General features: G+C 40.0%; 1 protein-coding gene and 1 non-coding gene across 4 annotated transcripts in view; one reads left to right on the top strand and one right to left on the bottom strand.

Moving 5' to 3' along the window:
- DCC (DCC netrin 1 receptor) overlaps window positions 1–24,506 on the bottom strand; it is a 1,087,479-nt gene that overhangs the window by 723,772 nt on the left and 339,201 nt on the right. The window lies entirely within an intron of this gene.
- Window positions 386–492, top strand: LOC117796229. The gene has a single exon (XR_004620595.1). It is a non-coding gene; the product is annotated as a U6 spliceosomal RNA (small nuclear RNA).

The raw sequence follows: 24,506 nt of genomic DNA, 5'->3' as shown, positions 1-24,506 counted from the left end.
CTGACCCTGACACTAAGTATTTGTTCTATCCTGCCAAAGATGACTCAACCTCAGGGAAAGTGTGGTCACCCATGGGCAAGCATTTCCTGGTTTACCAATCCCAAACTATACCAGAGACTTCTGTTGATGTAGTCTGGTGGGCTTGGGAGAGGTAACAACTTTGTTAAGGACTGTACCCTAATTCTTTCCTGAGATGATTCTTTCATGGCAGGTAAGATAAAGGAAGGTGAAGACTCCACTCAAGTTTGTAGATAGGGCCAGACGGAGCCAGACATGCTCACTGTGCTGGTGTACCCATGCTGGGTCTGTGTAGGTGTTTGAGTGGCATAATAAAGAGAAGATAGGGGGTGCCTGGGTGGCTCGGTTGGTTAAGAGTCTGCCTTTTGTGCTCGCTTCAATAGCACATATACTAAAATTGGAACAATACAGAGAAGATTAGCATGGCCCCTGCACAAGGATGACATGCAAATTCGTGAAGCATTCCAACTTAAAAAAAAAAAAAAAAAAGTCTGCCTTGGGGCTCAGGTAGTGATCCCAGGGTCCTGGGATTGAGCCCCAAGGCAGACGCCCTGCTAAGCAGGGCTGTTTGCCCCCTCTGCCCCTCCTCCCTGCTCCTGCTCTCTGTCTCTCTCTCTCTCTCTGTCTCTCTCTCGTTCTGCTTTCTCTCTAATAAATAGATAAAATCTTTTAAAAAAGATAGAGAGAAGATAGCCTTTCCTTCAAGAAGACTACTTAGGCTACTATGGACAAAGGGAGACAACATTTAAAAGGCATGCACATGATTTCTAAAAAAAACCCAGGATGTACTGATCAAGTTATTCTCTTTGTAAATCTTGGGAAGATTTCTGGATTAAGTTACAATTTCAAGGTGAGGAGAGATGAAGAATTCTGGTTTACCACAGGAAACAGGCAACATTTATAAGGTAAGAGAAAAAATATGAAGTGTAGGTGAACTAAAACTGACTATTAAGATTAGATTTAAAAAATAGAGAAGAGGACAATCTATGAAGACAAGGGAACAGGGTAAGTTAAAGGAAAAATGAAGTTGATATTTGTTGGAGAAAGTGATGGGTAGTCATGAAGATCTGAAAATGCTCAAAACTCCCCGTCTACCTCTTCCCAGCCCACCCAGCTGTGGCTTTGACAATTTTCAGCTCACAGAATCGACCCTTCCCAGTCCTGAGACAAGGCTGACCAGACAGTTTAAAGTGTTCAGGCTTACAAGCTAGTGTGTCTAGAATTAGTCACATTGCCATAAATCAAGGAATTAGGGTGCCTTAGGACGAGGCTTAGGACCACTTATTCCTTCACTTCTAGGATTTATCTTGTCTGTGTGATTTGGGTTTCTAGTACTGTTTTCTTGATTTATGCAACAATTCCTTACTCTGGTATATAAAGTCCTTAACAACAGCTTACTTGGCTAGGCCCTTAAAATCTAAACAAGTCCTTATGAGCCCGGTACCCCAGTCGGATAGACCACTCTGAGCCATGACGAATAATTTGTCTTACCTCAAATATGCTAGCTGTAGGGATCTTCCATGGCCAAGTCTTACCCTCTGGAACTCAGAGTTTTTTTAAGTACAGTCTTCATGTCCCTTTGGAGATGATAATTTGGTATGAAGGACTACTAAAGTCATGCCTGGTCTTTTCTAGGTTTTCCTTGTTTACAATCCAGCCTACCATTGAGGTTATACAATGGCTCAGTGTTCTCCTAACCTCTGACCTGCAATAATTATTCCACTCATGGTGACAACAGACAGATTTTGTGCTACCCATAATGGCACAATCAGTGGTAGATCTTCCGAATTCTATCTGTGTTGAATATCATGTCTAATTCATCATGGCTACATTTTGGATTTTTACAATTATTTATTGATAATAAATAATCTAATAATTTAAAAACAGTCTAGAAATTAAAGGAGAAAGACAAAAACATGTAAAATATGATAAGGAAACAAAATTAGGAAGATTAGTTCTAGAACTTCAATCACTGAGTAAAAAGAGTCCTGAGGACAGTTGATGGTGATACTGGAAGAGAAGACATTATTAATGGAGTAAGTCGAAAAAATCTCCCAGAACTGAAGGGTACAAATCCAGATTAAACAGGCCCATACCCACATTATGACAAACATCCATGACAAGGTATGTCATGGGAGTTTAGATCACTGCAGAAAAAGAGAACATCCTGGAAGTATCCAAAAAGAGAAACAAAGAGACAGAGATCCTAATAGGATCAGGTATCAGAACTTATTGGATGTTTCAAAGCAATTCTGGAAAACAATAGAGCCATACCCTCAAATTCTGGAGGAAAACCTTCCCTTAATAGGAATTCTATACCCAACCAAACTACCCATAAAGTGAGAGGAAAGAATAAAAACGTTTTTTTTTTTTTAAAGATTTTATTTATTCATTTGACAGAGAGAGAGAGACAGCCAGTGAGAGAGGGAACACAAGCAGGGGGAGTGGGAGAGGGAGAAGCAGGCTCCCAGCAGAGGAGCCTGATGTGGGGCTTGATCTCAGAATGCCGAGATCATGCCCTGAGCCGAAGGCAGATGCTTAACAACTGAGCCACCCAGGTACCCCTAAAAACATTTTCTGACATGCGATAGAACTCTCCCTTCTTCCATGAACCCTATCTTAGGAAGCTGCTAAATGATATAATCCACCACAAGTCAGACAATAAAGGGAACATGAGCTTTAGGAAATGGGGGCTGCAATACAGAAGGGAAACTGGAGGGGATTCTCAGAACAGTAGTGAAAGAGGGTCCTGGGATAATAGCGCTGTCCATTGTGCAGGAGTCAACCATTCCACATTGGATCAGGCCAAGAATCTCTGGGAGAGAGTAGCTCAGGAAGAAACAATGGACAGATACACCTGGGTAACTGGAGGGATATTTAAGCTCATAATGAAAAGATAAGTATGTGAAAACAGAAAAACAAAACAAAACCATACAAATGGCAAAAAGTAACCATAGTATACTCTGATTCCATATGATAAACACTGAATACTAATTTAAAAAAAAAATTAAGATAGAACTTTATTGGGCATTCAAGAATGAGAACAGGGCACATATATGGTAGAGGTGAATGGGTGAAGAGGTATTAAAAAAAGTCAGTTCTGTATCTGTCACAGCAGGAGGTCAGTAGATAATGCCCGGAATGGAAAAATTTTAAAAAAGGAGTAATATAAGCATGTTACTTAGAGATATGGAGAAAAATTTCATAATAATCAGGAATTCAATGTGGTTGATTCTGGAAAGAGGAAAAGAGCTGAGGTGGGTGACAAGGAAATATTTTTATAACAAGCCCTGCAAAACTCTAGAGCTCTTTAAAACATGTACCTACACAGCTTGAAAATGCACTTTGCCTAATTCTAAAATGTGATTTGAGATACTTCTCTGGTCAGAAGACCATCATGCATGCATCATGCATGGAGGCATCATGCATCATGCCTGGGGTTAATAGGCATGAATGAGGAGAGTCACTGGGAGTTTATTAAGTGACATTTTCCTTAGTGAAGTCCTCCCCACCTTGCCTTTGGACAATGGCCAGTTGTATGTGCATCGATAATTTAGCTTTTCTCTTTTGAGGCAAGACATAATCTGAGAGTTAAAAGTTAACTTCACAAAACTAACGACTTGTCTTCACAAAACCCAGAGCTGTGGTGATCAAGTCAAATCTGACCAATCTTTCATACTTGGAGCAAATAGTACTATAAACCCCTCAGTGTCCTGTTAAGCACAAAGTTTGCTTCATGATAACATTATTTTTAGAATTTTGTGAGCTTGATGGAAAACAGAAGGAACAGCCCAACATTAAATTACTCACTTGAACGACTTTCCAAATTGAAATCACGAAGATTGAAAAAGTACTGAGTTGTAACTACACAGGAACCCATTTGAAATAATTTCAGATCCGAACATTGCCATACGGTCCTATTGATTTTGATGGAGGCAGCCTACTCATGTGGCTAATACTAGGCAGACAGGGCAGTGGCGCTGGGGCTCTCTGCCAAGGCCATCTCTGCCCCAGACCAGCTCTGGCACCCAGATTCTTTTTATGTAATTTGTAAGGATTATCGGTCTTCTTAAGGGAAGAGGGGCTCAGGTTGGAACAGAAGATGTGTTCACAACATTAGTTATCCTTCAGATGAGGGGACTTCTGCTGTGAGGAGCACATGGTTGTCTGCCAAGGAAATGAACTCATTTGCCATAGTCAAATGTTAGCCTTCTCCCAGCCAAGTGCATAGGGAGCAGGAAGAGGTAGCATGTTAGGGAATCCAGTGGGAGAGATACAGACATGTTCACTGGCTCAAACGATTGCATGCATGTGGTTTCTAATAACAAGTTAAATGGTGTATTATTTTCATGGTTAGGAGACATCTTTCCTTACATCTAATCTCATCTCAATCTTCATTTTTTGCACCCAAATCCAGGTCCTCTAGAGATGGAAAACAAAGCCTGTTGGCAAAGGTTGCCTCAACTGATATTTAAAAGGAAGGTGCCACACAGCTTTCTGGTAGGAGACGGGGTGCCCTGCTGGTTCAGAGGCACCACGAGCCAATATTTCTAGGTCTGAGAGACTCGCCCTTCTCTAGGAGGCCCTTCCCATCCTTTGTGACAGTATTTCCAAATCCTAATTACCTGGCACTAGTCATCTCAGTAATCAATGTCATCTGCATAAATCAAATTCTGGACCTACATAATTCAAAATTATAATTCAAAAATTTCATAGCAAATGAGCAGAGATACATGGTAAAATCTCCTTTGTTAATTTTAGATAAGATGCAGTCAAAATTATTTTCATTTCATCTTTTTTTAAAAGTCAACTCTTTATACACAGTGGAGCTATACACATCTCTATTGAGTCAGGCTTGCCTTCAGCCTTGGAAATAAACCTTTAGGAATCCTCCTGACCACTTTCAGCCACAGGAATACATATGGCATATTTCCTGGGGAGCCAGGTCTCTGCCCAGGCTGCCTATGCCACCGTTCTGTATTCAGACCGTGGGTGTCATTTTTCTCTCCCTCTCTCTTCTCTATACATCAACCTGAGATCACCTTAAAACGACATTCAGAGCATTCTGCTCCTCTGTTTCAACCTTTCGGAAAGTCCTATCGCAGGGACCCCCAAATCCTGAATGTGAACCGCCACAAGTGCATGATCAAGCTTGCTGGCACCCGCTCTTCATCCTCTGCCTTCATCATCACGCAGTAGCCTCAGAGGCCCCCTTTTTGCCTTTTGAACTCACCACTCTACCCACCTGGAATGGTCTTCCCAAATGTGTACGTGGCTAATTCCTACCCCTCTTTTGGTTCAGCTTAAATATCCTTTCCTCTGAGAAAATTTCCCTGACAGGCCTGCAAATGAGAAGCAGGGCCTCCTCCCAACACAATTCTCTCTCATGGTATGCTGTACCGCCTCCTTAACAATTTGCAGTAACAGATTTGTTCTTGTGTTTTGTAGGTTATGTTGAGCTCCCCCCCAGACCATAATTGCCATGGGGAGGGCTTCCATTCCTTTATGGTCCCCACTCTACACTCAGTGCCTATAGAGTGCCTGGCACACTCAGGGGCACAATAATAATTTGCTATCCAAAGAGATGACTGTATAATCTCCCTCCCTGACCCCCTTGGGAACTGTCAAAAAACTCCATTCTCTTAACCACTCACTTTACATCTATTGCAAGCCCCAGCACATACTTTTAAGGTTGATTAAAAAAAAAAAAATCTTCTTTTCAGGAAGGTGTCTATAGTGGGTTGAATAGTGTCCCCACCAAAATTGATATCTTCTTGGAACCTCAGACTATGACCTTATTTGGAAATAAGGTCTTTGTGAATGTAATTAAGGATCTCTAAATGAAATCATCCTGTTCAGGTGGGCCCTACATCCAATGACTGATGTCCTTATAAAAAGAGTAGAGGACACAGAAAGACACAGACTCACGAGGAAGAAGACCATGCGAAGACATACACAGAGATTGCAGTGAAGCAGCTACAAGCTAAGAAATGCTAAGTAAGGATCACCAGGAGCTACCAGAAGTTCGAAGAGGCAAGCAAGTTTTCTCTCCTGCGGGTTTTGGGGGAGAGTGGGCCTGCTGGCATCTTGACTTTGGACTTCTGGCCTCTACAACTGGGAGAGAATAAATTTCTGTTTTAAGCTTTCTAATCCGTGGTAACTCATTATGGCAAGGCTAGAAAATGAATACAGTGTCTAAGAGTGCGGGCGTTCTTGCATAACCACTGTGACTTTTTTCACAAAATTACTGAACAAGAAACCGATCCAGAGATAAGGACCCATATTCATAAGACAGTTTGAAACACGTACAGACGCGTAGAGGAATAAAAGAATCGGAATTTGGGAATTATGAAGGGAGCCATATAGGTCATTTTGTTCAACCTTCCCACGATACTCGTGCTCTCTGCAGAGCATCCCTTCAGATGGTTCCCTGGCCTCTGCTAGACAACAGGACTGTCACTCTTCCACAGCACGACACGGAGGCAGAACTTTTAAGGAAAGCAGAATACGTGCCCAGGAGCTCACAGCTGACAGACTAAGCGCACTGATGGCGGCAGCCGCACGTGCTTTACAGTTTCACGGAAGGAAAGCAGCTATGGAGAGTAGGCGGCATTGTGGTTGAAATGCTGACAAAATCTTGCCCTATTTTCCTTAAAACTAATTCAATTTTTGCAATAAGGAAATAATAGAAATATCATGCAGTGACATAATTTTATTCAATTATCTCTGCCCAAATCCCTGCAGAAACAGGAGAATAGAGTTAATTTTCACACTTGTGACCAACACCCCAGTCAAATTAAGTCAGATAAACTAAGACTTACTGGGCACTTTTTTTGGGGTGTATGTTTTACTGAAGCAAAGCACAGATCTAGAAAAGTACGCCAGCCATAGCATATGCAGTTCGGAGAATCTTCACAAAATGAACCGCCGGTGTAGCCCGTGCCCAGATGACAGAGTCATAGCTGACCCCCAGGCTCCCCTCCTGCCCCACTGTAGTCACTGATGCACCAATGGCAGCCCCTCTCATGGCTTCTAACTCACTAAACTGTGCTGGGTTTTATTTGTTTTTTGTCCGTGTGTGTTTGCTAAAATATACACACCATCAAAGTTACCACGTTCATCACTTTGAAATGTCCAATTCAGTAGCATCAAAAGTTCTGCCTGTTTTTGAATCTGGTATAAACTGAGTCCTACAGAATACACTTTCATGTACGATGTCTTCCATTTAGCCCCTGCTAAATCAAGTCTCAGAAGAGCCAATAAGTAATTGACTTTTTAGGTATTTTATCCATTGAAGAAGAGCACCGGTAAAACTCTAAAACGGGTGGTTTTATGGGTTCAGAGGCCCCTGGAGCCCTGTGTTATGTACGTGTGCATTACCCATAAATGCAGTTTTAAGCCTCTCGAATCACTACCCCGCTGACCACCTCCACTCTGTGGGCAAAGTTCGCTGTGTGTGGTTTTGGAGCACTCAAATTCTAGGATCTGCGACCACTGTGAGAAGCACCGAGACTGATCCCTGGGCTGGACGTCACAGAAGCCCACGAGCTGATGGACGTTTCCTTCCTGGACCAAGCAAGATGTGGAAATTCTCTTAATTTAAACCAGAAAGAAGTAAGGAGTGACCCAAGCCTAAAATGCCGCAATAGTGTCGATTAAATGACAGCAACCCTATGAACATGAACTTCTGATTTATACTGTGTGCTGTTTTAAAGGTTCTATGACATACAGTTTAATGACCTAATATAAAACATTTTTATTTAGCTTTATGGGCCTTGCTCCACTAAATATCACATTCCCCTCTGCACCAAAGGTTGTGAAATGGTATTGCTCATCCTATTTACGAATCCAGGTGACTCTTGGCCAATCTGCAGAAGCTCCATTGACTTGTGCTCCCTGGGGCCCTCTTGCGGTCAGTTCTCACCAGGGAGAAGATTCGTGTTTGCCTTTGGCTTCTTGTTCTGTTTACACAGATGAATAGGCAGATCACAGAGCAGGGGGAAAATATCCTACTCTGGTTCTTGGTCACGGTCACTTGTTATCCCAGTTAGATTCCCACCTATGAGTCCATTCTCTGCCCTGTTTTAATACCCTAGAATCTTCATTAAACGATGATCAGAGAGTTTTAAAATGGACAAACGGGGGCGCCTGGGTAGCGCAATCGTTAAGCGTCTGCCTTCGGCTCAGGGCGTGATCCCGGCGTTCAGGGATCGAGCCCCACATCGGGCTCCTCCACTGGGAGACTGCTTCTTCCTCTCCCACTCCCCTGCTGTGTTCCCTCTCTCGCTGGCTGTCTGTCACATTAAAAAAAAAAAATCTTTAAAAAAAATAAAATAAAATAAAATGGAAAAATGGTTGCCTATGACTAAAATAGGAGAATTCTCAGAGAAACTGAAGGGAAATAAAATCATATGCACATGTGAGGAAGGCAACAGGGAGCTAGGACATACTCTTTAAATAAGGAGTTATGAAATCATATGGAAGATGCTGATTTTTTTTTTCCATGACAGCCCCAAACAAAATCCCATCTTTCTCCCTCTTGCTGGTGAAACCATTTTGTGACAGCCATGTCTCCAGTATGGACAAGGGTAATTGTATGGTGTTCCTAATTGGGCATCATACTTATTTATCTTCACCATCCGTCACACAAAGGACCTTGCCAAGCACAACATTCTGACCCTCAATCATAAGCCACATGTGATATTACAGAGGGTTCAGTGAGCAGCTGCCACCGCCATATCCTATTACGTCTTCAAGAGCTTCCTTGCTGTCCACCAGTGAGGTCAGGAGCACTGCCCCTCCCCCCACTGTCCATCATGGGTGACAGGTGAGGGAGAGGACAGCCTCAGAATGGCAGTGCCCAAGGAAGCCTGGGGTTCACAAGGTGTAACTGATTGCCAACATAACAGATTGCTTGTTTCATATGCAAAGGAGGAAGGAAAAGAGGAGCCCCTGGGGACCACATGTTCTGAAGCAGGCAGACACAGCCTGCAGGCATGGGGCAGGCAAGCCAGGGCCTACCAAGGGCCCCCGCAGAGGGGTGAATCAGTAAACAGTGAACTGAGAGCAACGAAGACCTCAGCCCTGCATTTGTTCTCTAGTCCTGAGCCACAGAGTGAGAAAGGACTGAGATGTCTAGGCCATTCCTTCTTTTTACAGATAAGGAAACAAAGGCACGGAAGGGTCACTACCTGATTCAGATCACATACCTGATTAGTGCCACAGCTGGAAGGAGAACCCAATTCACCTGACTCATAAGCTAGAACACCTTTTACTGTATTTATGGCCTCCAAACCCAGAAAAAAGCAGCTCCCTCAAGAACAAACCAGTATGGAGTGTCGGCAGGTAACTGGGGGTGGGGGTGGCGGATTATACATTTAGACTATATGAACGGGCAAGAAACCTACGCGCAGCCAACATACTGGCCTAAAGCAATTCAAGTTTAGGAGGGCTATTTTAATTAGGAGTAGAGAGAGGACTGCAGGAACTTTCAGGGGCCCTCCAAAGTGACCTTTCTTCATGTAGGATTATTCCATGAGAGTAGGAATTTCCTATAATGGAATGATTTGTAACACCCTTTTGCATGTTCAAATACCCTAATAAAATTAAGAATTGGAGAATTTTATATTAAAAATAATTCTATCCTTAAGAAAGGAAAATTGAAGGGAGAAGGCGTTAAATGGCATGTTTCCTCCTCCAACCCCCCCACCTCCCCCCAAAAGAAATTATGAAAGAGAAAGAGAGAAAGTATGAGGGGAGGAGGGAGAAAATGGGATTATCAGTACACATAGTATCAACTTAGAAGGAATCCTTAAGTAACATGTAACCAGTGAATCCTATTAATGGGATAACCAGTATCTAATAAATAGTCAAAAATGCAATAGGAGGTGAGTGTGCCTACAAGTAATCAGAATTCAAATAGATGAGACACTTATCTAAATTATCAAAAAGTTTTAACTCACTCAGCACCCAGATAGGATCATACATTCACCCAACATAGCACATTCCTTCCAGTTCAGTACACAACACTCAACCATTTCTAAACCTTTTTTTAAAAAAAACTGTGATATTAATAAAAATATATGAGGCACCTGGGTGGCTCAGTCAGTTAAGCATCCAACTCCCAATCTCAGCTCAGGTCTTGATCTTAGGGTCATGAGTTCAAGCCCCACATTGGTCTCCACGCTGGGTGTGGAGCCCACTTAAAAAAAAAAAATGTTATGGAGCTAATTTTAAAAAGTTACTACCCTAAATCAACTGTTTTCATTCTTGCTTGCTCTTTCTCACTTTGTCTTTTTAGCTGGGTTTTATATCATTATAAACACAGTGCTAACTGAAATTTTCAAATAATAATGCAATGCAATCAAAGTCTGTCCCAAAGTTATACTACCTACGAAATGTGGCAGTGACTCCTCAGGGTTTAAATGCTACCTTGCCGTGGACCCTGAGGTCAGACAGACCGGTTTAGCATCTTCACTCTGCTTCCTACTCGTAGCGTGGACTCATCTGGTGAGTGGGCTGGGCATAATCATGGCACTTATCACCTAAGGCTGTTGCAAGGAGTTTATATATGACACACACAAAGTACTTAGGACAGTGTCAGGAACCTAGCAGTTTAGTGGTAGTACTTAAATAGACTAAAAGTCCCCAGATGATAGTTTGTAGTCTTAACACAGAGCCCAGGCAGTTAAATCCTCCTAAGACCTGCTCGCTTACTCAGTGTTTTCATCTTCCTTTCTTTCAAGTTCTTGCATGAACTTGTAACGCTGGTCTGCTCCGGCGTGGAGTAGGTTTTGACTATGCATGTCTGGCCAGCAAGAACCAAGTGCCTTCCTTGTACTGCACTTAGCACAGTGCCACATGCAATTACAAGCTCAACACTCCCATTCTGATGATAATGATGATGACAGTAACAGCACCACTGATGATGGCTAAGAGATGACAAATAACCTGAAATTCAAAACTTGCCCAAGGAGGGGCCCCCTCTCCCTAGCTCTGGGCTGAACACAATAAAAATGATCATCTCAATCACGGATGCAATTAAACACTTCCCAGCAGGAAGCTGAAAGTAAAAGATCCATTAAGTGCATGGGGGCTGCCCCAGGGAGTATTTTGTGTCTTCTCATGCTGCAGACTGAGATTCAAAATATTAACAGGCCATTAAGCACCCAAAATCCCAACGGGTGCCCAGGTGGCCAGACTGGTGTCTTAAAGCTTTGCCCTTTTTTGCTTTAGTTCTTTTTATTTTTTGTTCTCTCTCCCTTGCTGAAACAAAAGTTCAGTTTTGAACAGGTCCCTGGTTTCCACGGTTTTCTTGAACTCCGTGACTGCTAAGTGTTAAGTCCTCCAGTCTTCTTTTGCATGGCTGTGTAAGCGCAAGTTAGCTACTGTCCTTTCTCTCTTGCCTAGTGTGTGGCAGTATCTGAATATCGTAAGTTAAAGACAAGGTGTGCATGAGGAAAGGCCTGACCTAGAGCCACTGAAAGAATCAGGCATCATGTCCTCACAGCCCTTGGTTCTCTCCATTGCTGGAGCTTTCAGAGACAACTCAGCTAGGCTCTCAAGTGGCTTTATGTCCCAATTGACTTATTTCTACAAATTAGGAAAATTAATTCAAAAGTCAAGAAGATGGAACGGAGGTCAGTGTATAAAGGATGAGAGTCAGGACAACTCAACAACAGTAACAAAAATACGTTTCCACAGGTGACAGGCCAGGGGGGACACCTTGGAAGAGCTCACATAAACTCAGCAACTCATCACACTCTGAAGCTTTGAAACAGACGTCTCTTCACAGATCTCCCCTCTGCTTCTGCAAAGCAGTTAGCCCACAGGTTTGAAGCAGACCAATTAAATGATCAAATAACATAAGGATGAAAGGCAACATTGGTAACTATGTAATGCTGGATTATGAAAATGAAGAGTGCCAGCAGGAATGTTTCAGAAAAACGAAGCTTCCCAATGTGACCTGATATTTTTCTATGGAGTGCTGACCTTAGCTCCAGCTCTAAGTGTTTGTGGAATGCCTAGGATACTTAGTGCTTAAGGATTCTCACTTGCAGTATGTATAGAATCATATCTTCTTATGATCAGTCACACCTACATTGTAATAGACTCATTTTTCTCATCTGTAAAATGGGGTAATAAAATATATGTCATAAGGTTATGATGAAGGCTGAATAGGTAATGCATGTAAATCATTTAATGTAATGTTGACATAGTGAGTGTTTTACAAATGGTGGTTATGATAAGTAGAACAATAAGATTACATTTATTTATTTATTTAATATAAATAAGTAAGCTTAATTGTGTTACCTAACAGTTGGTGAATTTGAAAATTAAGTAGGTGGGAAGGTACTTTATTTGACTTTAATGACTTTGCTCATCCTCCTAGATGTGCGCAAGACTTATTGGTGCAGTGAAATTTAAATATATATAACCAATTGGCCTGTACTGGTCAGACAAGCAGAACAGTCAGTGATTTCCCAAACTCGGTATGAAGAAACTAGCAGTGAGCAGGACACATGATGGGCCGATGCCACAAGGGACCTGAAAAATGGCATCTTGTCCCAGTGCTTTCCTGCTGGGTCAGAAGGACAAAGAGAGCCCGTGGTGGGACAGTAGCACTCCCATCATCTCCCAAATAAAGGCAGCACAGTCAAAGATGCTATGATTCTTGGGGCCATCCATTTTCTTCCCCAACATCTAAATCTGTAGCCAACGTCAAGTCTGAGAGTGTACCAACAGCCTTGGTGAGTAAAGATTAAACTTCAAAGACTAGAGGTCAAAGCCTTTGACAGATTGGTAGTGAATTAATTATTCCAGTTATCATTCAACAAAAGTTTATCGAGGAACTTCTGTGTGTCAGGCCATGTTCTCAGCATTGAGCACAGAGCAGTGAGACAGACAAGGTATTTGTCCTTCTGTTCCTTACAGTCCAGCGAGGGGAAACAATCGACAACAAACAGAGAGTTATAATATAACAGTAACTGGTAAGTTATACACTTTCACATAAGGTCACAGCACAGAATGACTGGAACAAGGGTAGGAAGTGCTGATTGGGGGTAGGGTGGTTTTCCATATGGCATAAAATTAAGTCTTTGGCTTTTCTGTGCTCCCTGGCAGAATAAAGTTATTCTGTTGGATGCCATAGATCTTTTCCTAAGCAATCACATAAAGTCTTAAGGAGACCAGCTTCTGTCCTTGGTAAGCCTTTATTCCCAACCAACGTCCTCTCTCCCATCCTTCTATCTTATATGTTAGGGGTGGAACAGGGAAGGTTCATCTGGAAATGCAAAGCAGTTAAATCTAAGGTTAGTAAAATCTCTTTTCCATGTGCTAAAAGAAATCCTTGCTTATTATAGAGAATTTGGAAAAGATAGTAAAGTATGAGGAAGAGAATTAAAATTGCACTCTCATCCACCAAGAAGACTACAAATAACATATTGGTGTGCTCCCTGCATATTTTAGTGGGTCTCTCTCTTTTTCGTGTGCACGCACTCACACACAGAAGTCACAATGCACATTCTATTATCTTGCATTTTCTCTCCTTAACATTACTAGTATATTCTCATGCAAAATAAAATTATTTGAAGGTATTTTAATAGCTGCATAATATTCTGTCCTATGATTACACCATACTTTAATCAGCCGTGTCCATATGGATGACAAAGTAGACTATTTCTAATTTTTACTGTTATTAAAAATAGAGCTGCAATCAGTGTCTATCATCTATCTATCATCTATCTATCTATCTATCTATCTATCTATCTATCTATCATCTATCTATCTATGTCTGTTCTGCCCACATCTTTAATTATTTCCTTAAAATAGATTGCAATGAGAAATACTGGATTAAGAAAAAGGATATCAAACATTCTTAAGGCCTTTGATAAAATTGCCAAATTGATTTCTGGAAACTTGGCCAGTGCAGTCTCACCAGCAATGTCTGAGAATTTCTGTTTCACCACACTCTGAAGAGCACGAATGCATTATTCCTCTTTAATTCTGTTATTTCAATCATAAAAAAAAATCTATCTCACTGCTATGAAAAATCTTATTAATTTGTTTATTCACTGAATTGAAAAAGCTTCTTCAAAAGGATATGTGACTTTGAACTACTTATTTGAACACTCTGAGGGTGAGTTTTCGCACCTGTAAAATGGAGATATTTATAGGTATCTTGCAATCCAGGTGCCCTTCCAAGTTTAATAACAACAAAGTCTCTTGCAGACATTGTTGTAGGAAGGTAGGGCTGGACACAAAGAATGGAGCAAAATGTCAGAAAGAGACTGAATACAAAAGGAATCTTTCTTATGTGAGCTTGATCAGCATTCAAATTCCTAAGAGTATAACAAATAACAGTGGACAAGGGGATAGTTTTTGGTACTAGGCTATACAGAAAGCGTTCCCAGACCATGGTTTTTGGACCATTTAACCCAGGATCCTTTTCCTCTAGCTCATATGAGAGCTCAATTACTTTGTAGGTTTGCTGCAATTCCATTGCATCACAGAATTTTACCAAAAAAAAGAAAAAAAATCAGATTTGCTTTCTCACATACACTCTTCTTTCCTTTTAGCCTTTTTATTTATCTTTTAGAACATTGTTGATTGGGACTCACATGAGCCAGGAAACAAATTTTTGACCTTCTAAAGCTGAGCTACTACAGACTCAGATGCAGTGACCATGACTGTGGCTGGGACAGCTCATGGCTGAGACTCAGAACACTTCAGAGACTATGATAGCACCTTTTTGTTAACACCTGCCCCAACTGCTCTGCAGGTTGTCTATGCAAATGAGTGTTGACCTCTTTAGACACAGGCCCTCTGTTCTGAATGTGATCCTGTCTCCCAGGATTCTGGGTTAGCGTTTTTCAAATATGTTGAAGCTATAGAAATTTTACATGTAAAAAAAGTATGACAGATTTTTTGCCAATTCAAGACTAATTTGGAGAGATAAGAAGATGAAAAAGAGGGCCAGATATCACAAACTACTTTGTATCACTCTTTGAGAAATCGTCAAAGTTAGCACCAAAATGCAGGACTCTTATCTCCCTATCCAAGCAGTGGCTACTAAGCAAATATGTAGAAATAATAATAAATCATACAAACAATAAATTTAAAATTAAAAATCACAGTAGAAATAGAGAAGTGTTAGTAATATATTATCATTCCTTTCTTTTTTTTTCTTGTTCCTCTCCTGTGTCACAGTAAAATAAAGTCCTACTGTTTCCACATCCAGTTTGTTAAAGCACATGACTTTCTCCCTTTCATGCCTTTGCACACGCTGTTCATACAGCCTAGAGACCTTCACTTCCCAGTCCCTCATACCCTCCCTCCCTTCACATCATTTCTCTCCTGTTTAATTCCACTCCTCATTTATATCTCAGCTCAGACACTCTCTCTCCATGAGACCTCCTCTGATCACTTGCTCCTCACCCCAAGCTCAGAAAGGTATGAGTTTAATACTTTGCTGTTCTCAGAGCACTTTTCTCACCATATGTTTGTGTTTGTACACTGTGGCTATCCCTTTGTCAGCTTCTTAAGGCCAACACCTAGGGTTTTTCATCTCTTCCTCCCCAGTGTGTATCATGGGACCCGGTACAAGGCTTGGTGGTTGCGGGTGGAGAATGGATGAGTAAACAAATGAAAAGATGTACATACGAAAGTACTGCTTGACCGGAGCGGGCAGCACCCTGAATTATTGATTAACAAATAATCTGCTTTGAGGTGAAGCTTATACTGGAACTTGGTGATAGAGAAGACAAATGAGCAGGATTCAAAAATAGCCTTCCAGAAACTTAAACTGTCCAAGGAAACAATGTTCACAAATAGCTATCAAGAAATAATGGAAACCTCATTATACTTGTAAAATATTTCACAAAATCCTAAAATATAAGCATCACACCCTGGGTTTTCATAATAAATATAATTATCAAGTCTTGGTCTGCGGGACTCTTCTTGAGAGGGAAACTAGAGGACAATGATGAACCCAGGGCTGTTTTCTAAGGACTGTCGGAGGATCCAGAAGCCTCTTCATGCACCGGATTATCTGACCCAGACCTATGTCCCTAGAGTTCAAAATTCCAATGAATTTTTTAATATAAATGGAACTATTTCCACTTTGGGATTTTATTGCTGTCTAGATGTCAATTTGGCTTTATAATGTCTATACTTTTCTGAGTGACAGAAGCTCATCAGGCACTAGGAACAGAACAGACTTTGATCATGGCCTCGTTAAGATGTCTCTCAATGTTTTACCATCCTAAAATTTAGCAGTCAGCTAATGGGGAATCCTTCCTGTGCAGAGGTTACCCAGTTGCCTTAGGGTCTTTGCTATGATGATACATTGGAACGTAAAGTCATTTTAGTCTAGTATGGAAAGAAAGATTACACTTTGAAACCCAGTTGTCTAATCCTATGATAGATTTTTAATAAATCAATTATTAATTCATTTATCATTCAGCAAAAGTTTTTTGAGTACCTTTTGTGCGTCAGGCCACATTCTAAGCAGGGCACTCAGCTAAGTGATCTGTGCACCAACACACAGCTCAGCATGATAAATGTCAGACCAACATCTGCGTTTTTAGATTCTCAGTCTCGTGCCCTTTCCACTGGACACATTCCAAAGAGACCCTGTGCTTCCTCTAGGCCCCATTTTTCTCTTTCAGACCAATTATCTACTTAAGAGAAACATTTGACAGAAACCCCACCCTTCTGTGAAGACTACCAACATGGGCATCAAAGGACTGTTGTGTCTAGTAATGGGATAAAGCATACTAGAAAGGATTTTCACACAAACAGTAATATATCTTTCTGCCCGTGTCAGCTTCCTTTCAAATACAAAATCCCAAATACCATATGTAAGAAGCATCAGAATTCCTAATACTCCTCTAGCCACCTAGCCTCCTTTCATTTTCCCAAAAATGCATATTGGGGTTGCTGCCACCTTTAATTAACCAGTCTGAAAAACAGGACTTTTCAGAGATCAAAATTCATACTGGGACAGCCATCTTTATCTGAGAAACTGATAATTACCCACTCCTATCTCTAAGACAGGGATAGATATAAACTGTACTCAGAAAGAAATGAGACAAGTATTTATATTGTTGTATGAAAACCAGCCTTGATATTTTATAGTCACACTTAGCATAGCATAATTCCTTAAGGGGATCCTTAGAGACCATGCCAGAGACACAGCTGTGGACACAATGCCCAGGATAATTTCACCACCTGGGAACCAAGTGCCCCAAAGCTTCATATTAAGATGCATGAAGGGTACCAGAGGCATGATTAGTCATAAATTAGGGCCAGAATATAAATGGCCAGGCTGCAACATATCTTCCAGCTCAAAGAAAAGACATGAGGGAGGCTAAGAGAAAAAGATTGAAAGAAAATCCTAAAAGTCTCCTATACCAACAGACACAAAGGTTGAAAAGGCATCAGTATAAGCAAGAAGCCATGTGTGCAGGGGCACTCTAAAGCCACAGAGTAAGAAATAATTTATGTGTGTGACCAAAAAAAAAAAAAAAAAAAAAAAAAAGATAAAGGCCAGCCTGTTTAAGACCACCATAATCCTGACTTGATGGCTGATAGTTAGTGTGTTGTGTGTATATCAAGAGGGCATGCCATTTATTTCATTTGCAACGTGGGCTTCAACACCCAAGTGCTTCCAACAAGCTCAGGCTCTTGAGCAAAAGCTTTCGATCACCATCTTCGTTTAATAAAGCTTGGACTTTGAGGATATGAGGAGAACATCTCTCGCAAATGCTAAATATAATTGGAAACAGTCTCTATATAATTTTCCTTAAAAAAATAACTGTGACTGCCTTTGAATGCCTCAAGTATTTATTTATTAAGTCAGGACCCTAATTTGTAAATAAATAAATTACCAGCTGTCATCTTTTTTTTTTTTAAACAAATGGGCTATCCATGTTATAAGGACATAGGGCAGATAATAAATTGTGTCATGCAAAAACAGAATATTTTCCTTTAATGTTAGAAGATAGATAATTATTACATTTGAATTTCATCATGTACAAGGGTTGAAAGTTTTATGTGTTTAGTGACAGAGATTCAAAATGGTATCACATTATATTTATAAATCTCATTCATAGCTCTGAACTACTTTAGACCTAGTTTTATAGGATCGTAGAATGTTGGCATTATAAGGGATTCTTAAATAATAGGAAACTTAACTAGTAGCATGCAACTACTCAGACTTAGTATAAGAATGTAGATCAGCTATTTCCTACATAGCTCTTTGATTCCAAATTTACACTGGGGATGGAAAATGGGAGAGAATATCAGATCATATGGATCTACTCACAGACCCCTGGGCCCTGTGCAGTGACTTTCTATGTCTGTCCACAATTTAAACATGAGAGACATAGAAACTTTTTTGTTGTTGTTGTTCTTTCTTTTATCTGCCTAGGGTATTGTTTTTTTTTTTCATTTGATTTCATTTCCTTTTAGTTTTAACACAAGTCATGTCATCTGAATACATTTTCCAAAAAGAATCCTTTGTAATAATTTTAAGGTAACAAATTGACCTGACATGATAAAACAAAACAAACAAACAAACAAAAAAAAACCTTCAAAGAAGCAGTGTGAAAACAAGATGATGAAACTCATAAAATCCAACCGACATTCCCAGAAACATTTTTATGAGCTACCCCGCAGCCCCCTATCATTTACCTGTGCTCCCTGATGCTCAAACCTGGCTTTGCCTTGATAACTTTGTGTAGAGTTTTGGAAGAATGAAGAGGTTAATGAAAAAGGCCATTTTCATATTGGAAAAAAACTAGATGGTCAGTGTTGTAAAATGGCATTAGATAGCCTGTAAGATGAGGTCTGTGAAGATAGCATCAGATTTGACAAATGGAAAATCATTAATGCTACTTTCTAGAAAAGAACCAGTGAGGTGATGGAGGCACCCAATTACAAGGGATAAGGAAGGGTAGACTTTTCTGTCTAAAAAGAAAGACTGAAGATGAGGCAGTAAATAAAGGAGAGTCTAAAGCCAAGAAAGATTTTTGTTTTGTTTTGTTTTGGAGTAGAAGTAACATAGGTAACGTCTATGGGGAAGGAGCCTGTAGAGAATGAGATATTAGAAATTAAAAGACTAAAAAAAAAAAAAGAGTGAATAATCGATGAAATGTTGCAGAAAAGAGCAGAAGGGTGCAGTGAGAGTGACTGGCCATGGATTAGAGAAAGAAAAGCTCTCCCTCCAGTCCTAGAGAAAAAGTAGTGAAGTGGGTGATGATGTATATAAGTGTCCATGTATGATGATAGATAGATGAAATAGCTTACCTCCAAGAATCTACCTCAGTTTTCATTACAAAATAGGCAGAAAGTTCCTTAGAGATTTTAAGATAGCTGTTAAAAAAAGGGGACCAGGGGCGCCTGGGTGGCACAGTTGTTGAGCATCTGCCTTCAGCTCAGGGCATGGTCCCGGCGTTATGGGATCGAGCCCCACATCAGGCTCCTCCGCTATGAGCCTGCTTCTTCCTCTCCCATTCCCCCTGCTTGTGTTCCCTCTCTCGCTGGCTGTCTCTATGTCTGTTAAATAAATAAATAAAATCTTTAAAAAAAAAAAAAAAGGGGGACCAATGTCTTGTAAATGTATGGTCCAGTATTGTGGAAGCCAAAGAAAGATGGTGACCATAGATGTATGGTAGCAGAATTCTGATAAACAGCTGAATGTCCTGAAGGCAGGTTATAGACCCTAGAAAGCAAATGATTGGCTTGACTTAAGGATGACAGTTTGCAATGTGAAACCCCCACAAGGCCAAAGGAGCAAGAATTTGAGGATGACAACACAAAGGGGATGAAGTGGGCCATACCAGGTCTGTTCTAGATGGAAAGGAAATATACCACATTTTTTTTTAAGTAGAGAAACTCCAGTACTGAGAAATAATAAGAATATTAAACAGAAATATGACAGGAAAAATAACATGTTGGAGAATTAAAGAGAGTGTTATTAATAACAATGTCATGACAACAAGCATGAGTAGGACTAACCCAGAAAAACTAGAACATATAGGAACCATACTCAAGGGCGCAGAGAAGACAGTCATTGGACTGGCAAAGATTAAGGAATTGATCTTGCGACTAGTTTTCGGATGGTTCACAATGCAAGTAAGAGTTGGGATGATGAGGATGAGCCTGGGCTATATTGTAAATGCTCAGCGAATTTGGGAGAGGGATGACAAGGAGGGTTGACAACTACAAGTAAGGTTGAAGTCTATATGACAGTATGGCAGGAACATCAAAGAAGGGATAATGGATTGAGCCAAAAAAAGGGAAGCAGTCAGAAGAACACGATGAAGAACTAAAAATAATAAACACCATACAATAATTTTGCGTCTCACGGTATACAGGGACTAGGAGTGGAAGCAGCAACCATTCAAAAGGGGCACTGTTTCATTACACAAAATTTAAGAGGTGTAAAAAGCACTGGTCTCAGAAACATTTTATGAGGATCAGCCTCTTCTCTCCTTTCCTAAGAGAAAACATGTAACCTGGTGTGAAGGGGAAAATATGCTTATCACAGATTGTATTACCATAGTTTATTACAGCATCTACATTTTCATTATATTGCCTACTGGGTTGGGAGGAGGGAAACTCCCACAGCTTATGTGTGTATTTCCAACTGCTGATAGTTTTCCTATTGGGCTCACAGAGAAAGAAGCTCCAGGCTATGGCCTTTGGGCACAGGTAATGAGAACACAACCAGTTTCTAGGCTGTTATCACTACCCTCTTTCAGGGTACATAACATTTCAAGTATCAATGCTACTGTAGCTAGGACAGCAATAGAAAAGCACCAGACCTTGTTAAATTAAAAAAAAAAAAATTCTAACTGTATTAGCAAAGTTAAGGTGAAAATACTTGGAAAGATTTTTTAATACAATATATACTTGATTGTATTGAAAAATGGATTTCTGCCATCTATTATATTAGATAAGTCTTTATCAGAAGTCACCATGTGTTGCTTAACTAGAAAATCTCCCAAACAATATTAATCATTGATCAGAGGCTATCATAGATACAACTCACCATGTCCGATGAAATTTACCATGACAATATAGTTGTTATACAGAGCTTTGTACAGGTTTAATTATTAACTCCCATTGGAGCAATATGTGATTGTGCACTGGCAATGCTAGTCAATCAATACTATGTGCTGCTACTCGGGGCAGTAAGTGCCTGTATGTTAAGGTACACGGATGCAATCACAATGATTACCTCTGCCCTGGCAATTCCTAACGTGCTTCCATTTTCAAAATATCTGAGCCTTTGTAAGCTGATTCTGGCATTTGGCCCAGGAAGAACTCATCTACATTTTAAGATTTCAAGTTTATTTCTGAATAATTGTATATAAGAGACTCAATAACTACTCATTGAGTATGAGTGGAAAGTGATGTGTGGGATAAAAAGAATCGAGTTTATAGTCTTGCTTAGGGAAAAATTATACCTACAAAACTGTATTAGCCCATATCTGAGACAATCTATGTATAGAATAGAAAAAATATAGTGGATGTTCATGAGAAGGGGCCTGTGGGGAGAAAGTTCAGTTGGTAAGTAAAGAGGTGGGACATAATGTGGATGTGGAATGACAGAGGAAGTTTGAGTTGGAGACCATGGAGGGAAGAATTTGTGTGTGTGTGTGTGTGTGTGTGTGTGTGTGTGTGTGTGTGTATGTGAGAGAGAGATAGAGAGGGAAGGATATCTTCCAAAATGATAACTTATAAAACATTTACTATATTTTATGATATGTGTACTTTTTACATAAATAGATTATGGTGAGTCTTGAAATTATAGACTCACCACTGAAAAGAAGACTAAAATATATATCGACCCACTCTTAATTTACACATGAGGAAACTCAGACTCAGATTTATCCAAAGTGATATAGATACTTCAATGGACAGAATTAACACAACTTTGTGAATATATTAAAAACCAGTGAATTGTACATGTTAAATGAATGAATGTTGAATTGTATGGTATGTGAGTTATATATTGATAAAGCTATTACTAAAAAAAGGACAGAACTGGGGATATGAGACTAGATCATGTCTGCTGGCTTCCAATTCAGAGGAAAAAAAAAATCCTAATTACCCTAACCGAATCAGGATACAAAGTAGCAAATGATTAAAACCTGCCACAAACCTCAAGGTGCCTATCTTTCTTATCCCTCAAGCACCACCCAATGCAACTAACTATATTTGCCATAGATATTAAGCACAATCGTGTTTGGGGAATTCACCAACAAACAGCCTACACATTACATTTCACTTGTCATTTTTCCTGAATTACTGATATTCTGATTGCTAAATTCATGAATGATCCAACACATCTGGAATGAATAACTATCTTGAAGTTCTTCCTCCTAAAGGCGCTTGGATACTGGTAGTTATACCATCAGACTTATCATTGGTGCTGCCATGACAGCTAAACCTTGCGTGGGGAGAGGGTAGGTCTGGATATATAGTCTCTTCAGCTATCTCAGAGAAAATTACTGCACAAGACCCTTCAGATGCCATGACAATATCCATGGCCACATGGGATTTCTTAACATGATACCCTCAGTATGAAGCCATCCCTAGCCTGATGGCTGCACAGTTGGTTAAGGGGTAAGGTCTCAGGGCCTACTTCCAGCCAGCTTGTGCTCTAAGAGCTCTGAGGCTCATGCCTGTAAAGTTAACCTGTAAATCATACACACTGCCCTCCTCACCAAATTCTGGAACTGACATTTTCTGATTCTATATATGCATGGAAGATTTTACTTAGGCCATGGGGTAATTCTGTGAATTCATTTTCCTTTAAAGTTAATACTAGGAGAAGAATGCTTACATTCATTCTGTTATTTATTTATTCATTTATTCAAGAACATGTAACTAACTCCACATGATTTGGTCCTGTCCTAAGGATGGCCATGCCGTTATATTTCCTATGTCCTGGAAGTGTCCTTTTTTAAGACCCTCATCTTTCACATAGTTGATTAAAAAATATTAAAAAAAGAAAATATGTTATTTATTATTTATTTTTTTAAGATTTTATTTATTTATTTGACAGAGAGAGAGACAGCCAGAGAGAGAGGGAACACAGGCAGGGGGAGTGTGAGAGGAAGAAGCAGGCTCCCAGCAGAGGAGCCTGATGTGGGGCTCGATCCCGGGACTCTGGGATCATGCCCTGAGCCAAAGGCACACGCTTAATGACTGAGCCACCCAGGCGCCCCAGATAACATATTTTCAAGAACCATGGGAGCATGATAAAAAGAGAGTGAGAGATGCCAATGAGGTTGGAAAAAAGACCATCTGTAAACCATCATCTGATAATCAGAGACAGAGGTGAGACCCTAACTACATCAGAAAAAAAGGAGATAGGAAAATCTCACCAATTCATCCTCACTCCCAAACAATTATGTATTATTTCTTAAATAGGTCAGCTCTGATGCAGACACATTATTTAATGAGGCAGAGATAAGTTAATAATCTTTACAGAGTTAAAGGATGAAAGAGAGTCACAGCAAACAATTTTCAGGAAGCTCAACATTACTGGATCAAGTAAAAACGCTGAGTCTTTGTTGAACATTGTTAGCATTTCAGATTGTTCAAAAGCTGACTGTTGTAACAAGGCTGAAGGACTCTGCATCATTTAGTTGGTATCGGAGACTATGGAAAAGTACTTACTCCCTAAAATCATTTAGTTGGTATCTGAGACTAAGGAAATGTACTTACTCCCTAAAATCAGGGTTTTTTTCAAATGTTTGTGATTTGGGATTTGGAGAAAGTGTTGCTAAAATTCTATCTTAAGAAAAAACTTCAAAGAGTTTGTCCTGTTTTGTGTTTTGAGAAGGACACATGCATACATGAGGGCGATTAGAGCCATTCATCGTTGCTGCTCAGGGATGCCTCCTACTTCTCAGCTGAACTTTCTGCTTAATTTCTAATTGTGTTATTACTTCTTAAAAGATTTTATTGGATTAAAAGAATCATTTCTTCGTAGCAGAAGTGGAGTAACACAAGACACCCAATTCAACCTAGGCCTTCTGACACTTGAAAAGTGGTATCTGGGCCTTGATTTCTGCCTTGTTTCCAAAATTAGATTAGATTTCACAGAGATTAGTAAGGTAGGTGACCTTATCGTATGAGTGTGAATTCCAATTAAATACTAAACTGAAAGCAGATGATACCCTTTAATGAAAATGAAGAAAAATACAGGAAAATATAAGAAGATGCCTGTTACATCCAAAATAGATTCTCAATCATACTCCCAAAAATGTCTTCCAGAAGGCTTAAACAGCTGTTCTTCAATGGAATCTCTTGGATCAACAATTATATTTCATATTCAATTTTATGTTTAGTAGTATGGCATTTGTGATTTCTCTATTTAACAATCCACTTATATCTAAATACTTTTAAATCCTGTACTCAAAACCCTAATTCTGAACGCTAAATTATTTGTGTATTTGTGGCAGTATGAA

Source organism: Ailuropoda melanoleuca, chromosome 14 (assembly GCF_002007445.2).
Source record: "Ailuropoda melanoleuca isolate Jingjing chromosome 14, ASM200744v2, whole genome shotgun sequence".
NCBI classification, from domain to species: Eukaryota; Metazoa; Chordata; class Mammalia; order Carnivora; family Ursidae; genus Ailuropoda; species Ailuropoda melanoleuca.
This window is presented reverse-complemented; position numbering and strand designations above follow the sequence as displayed.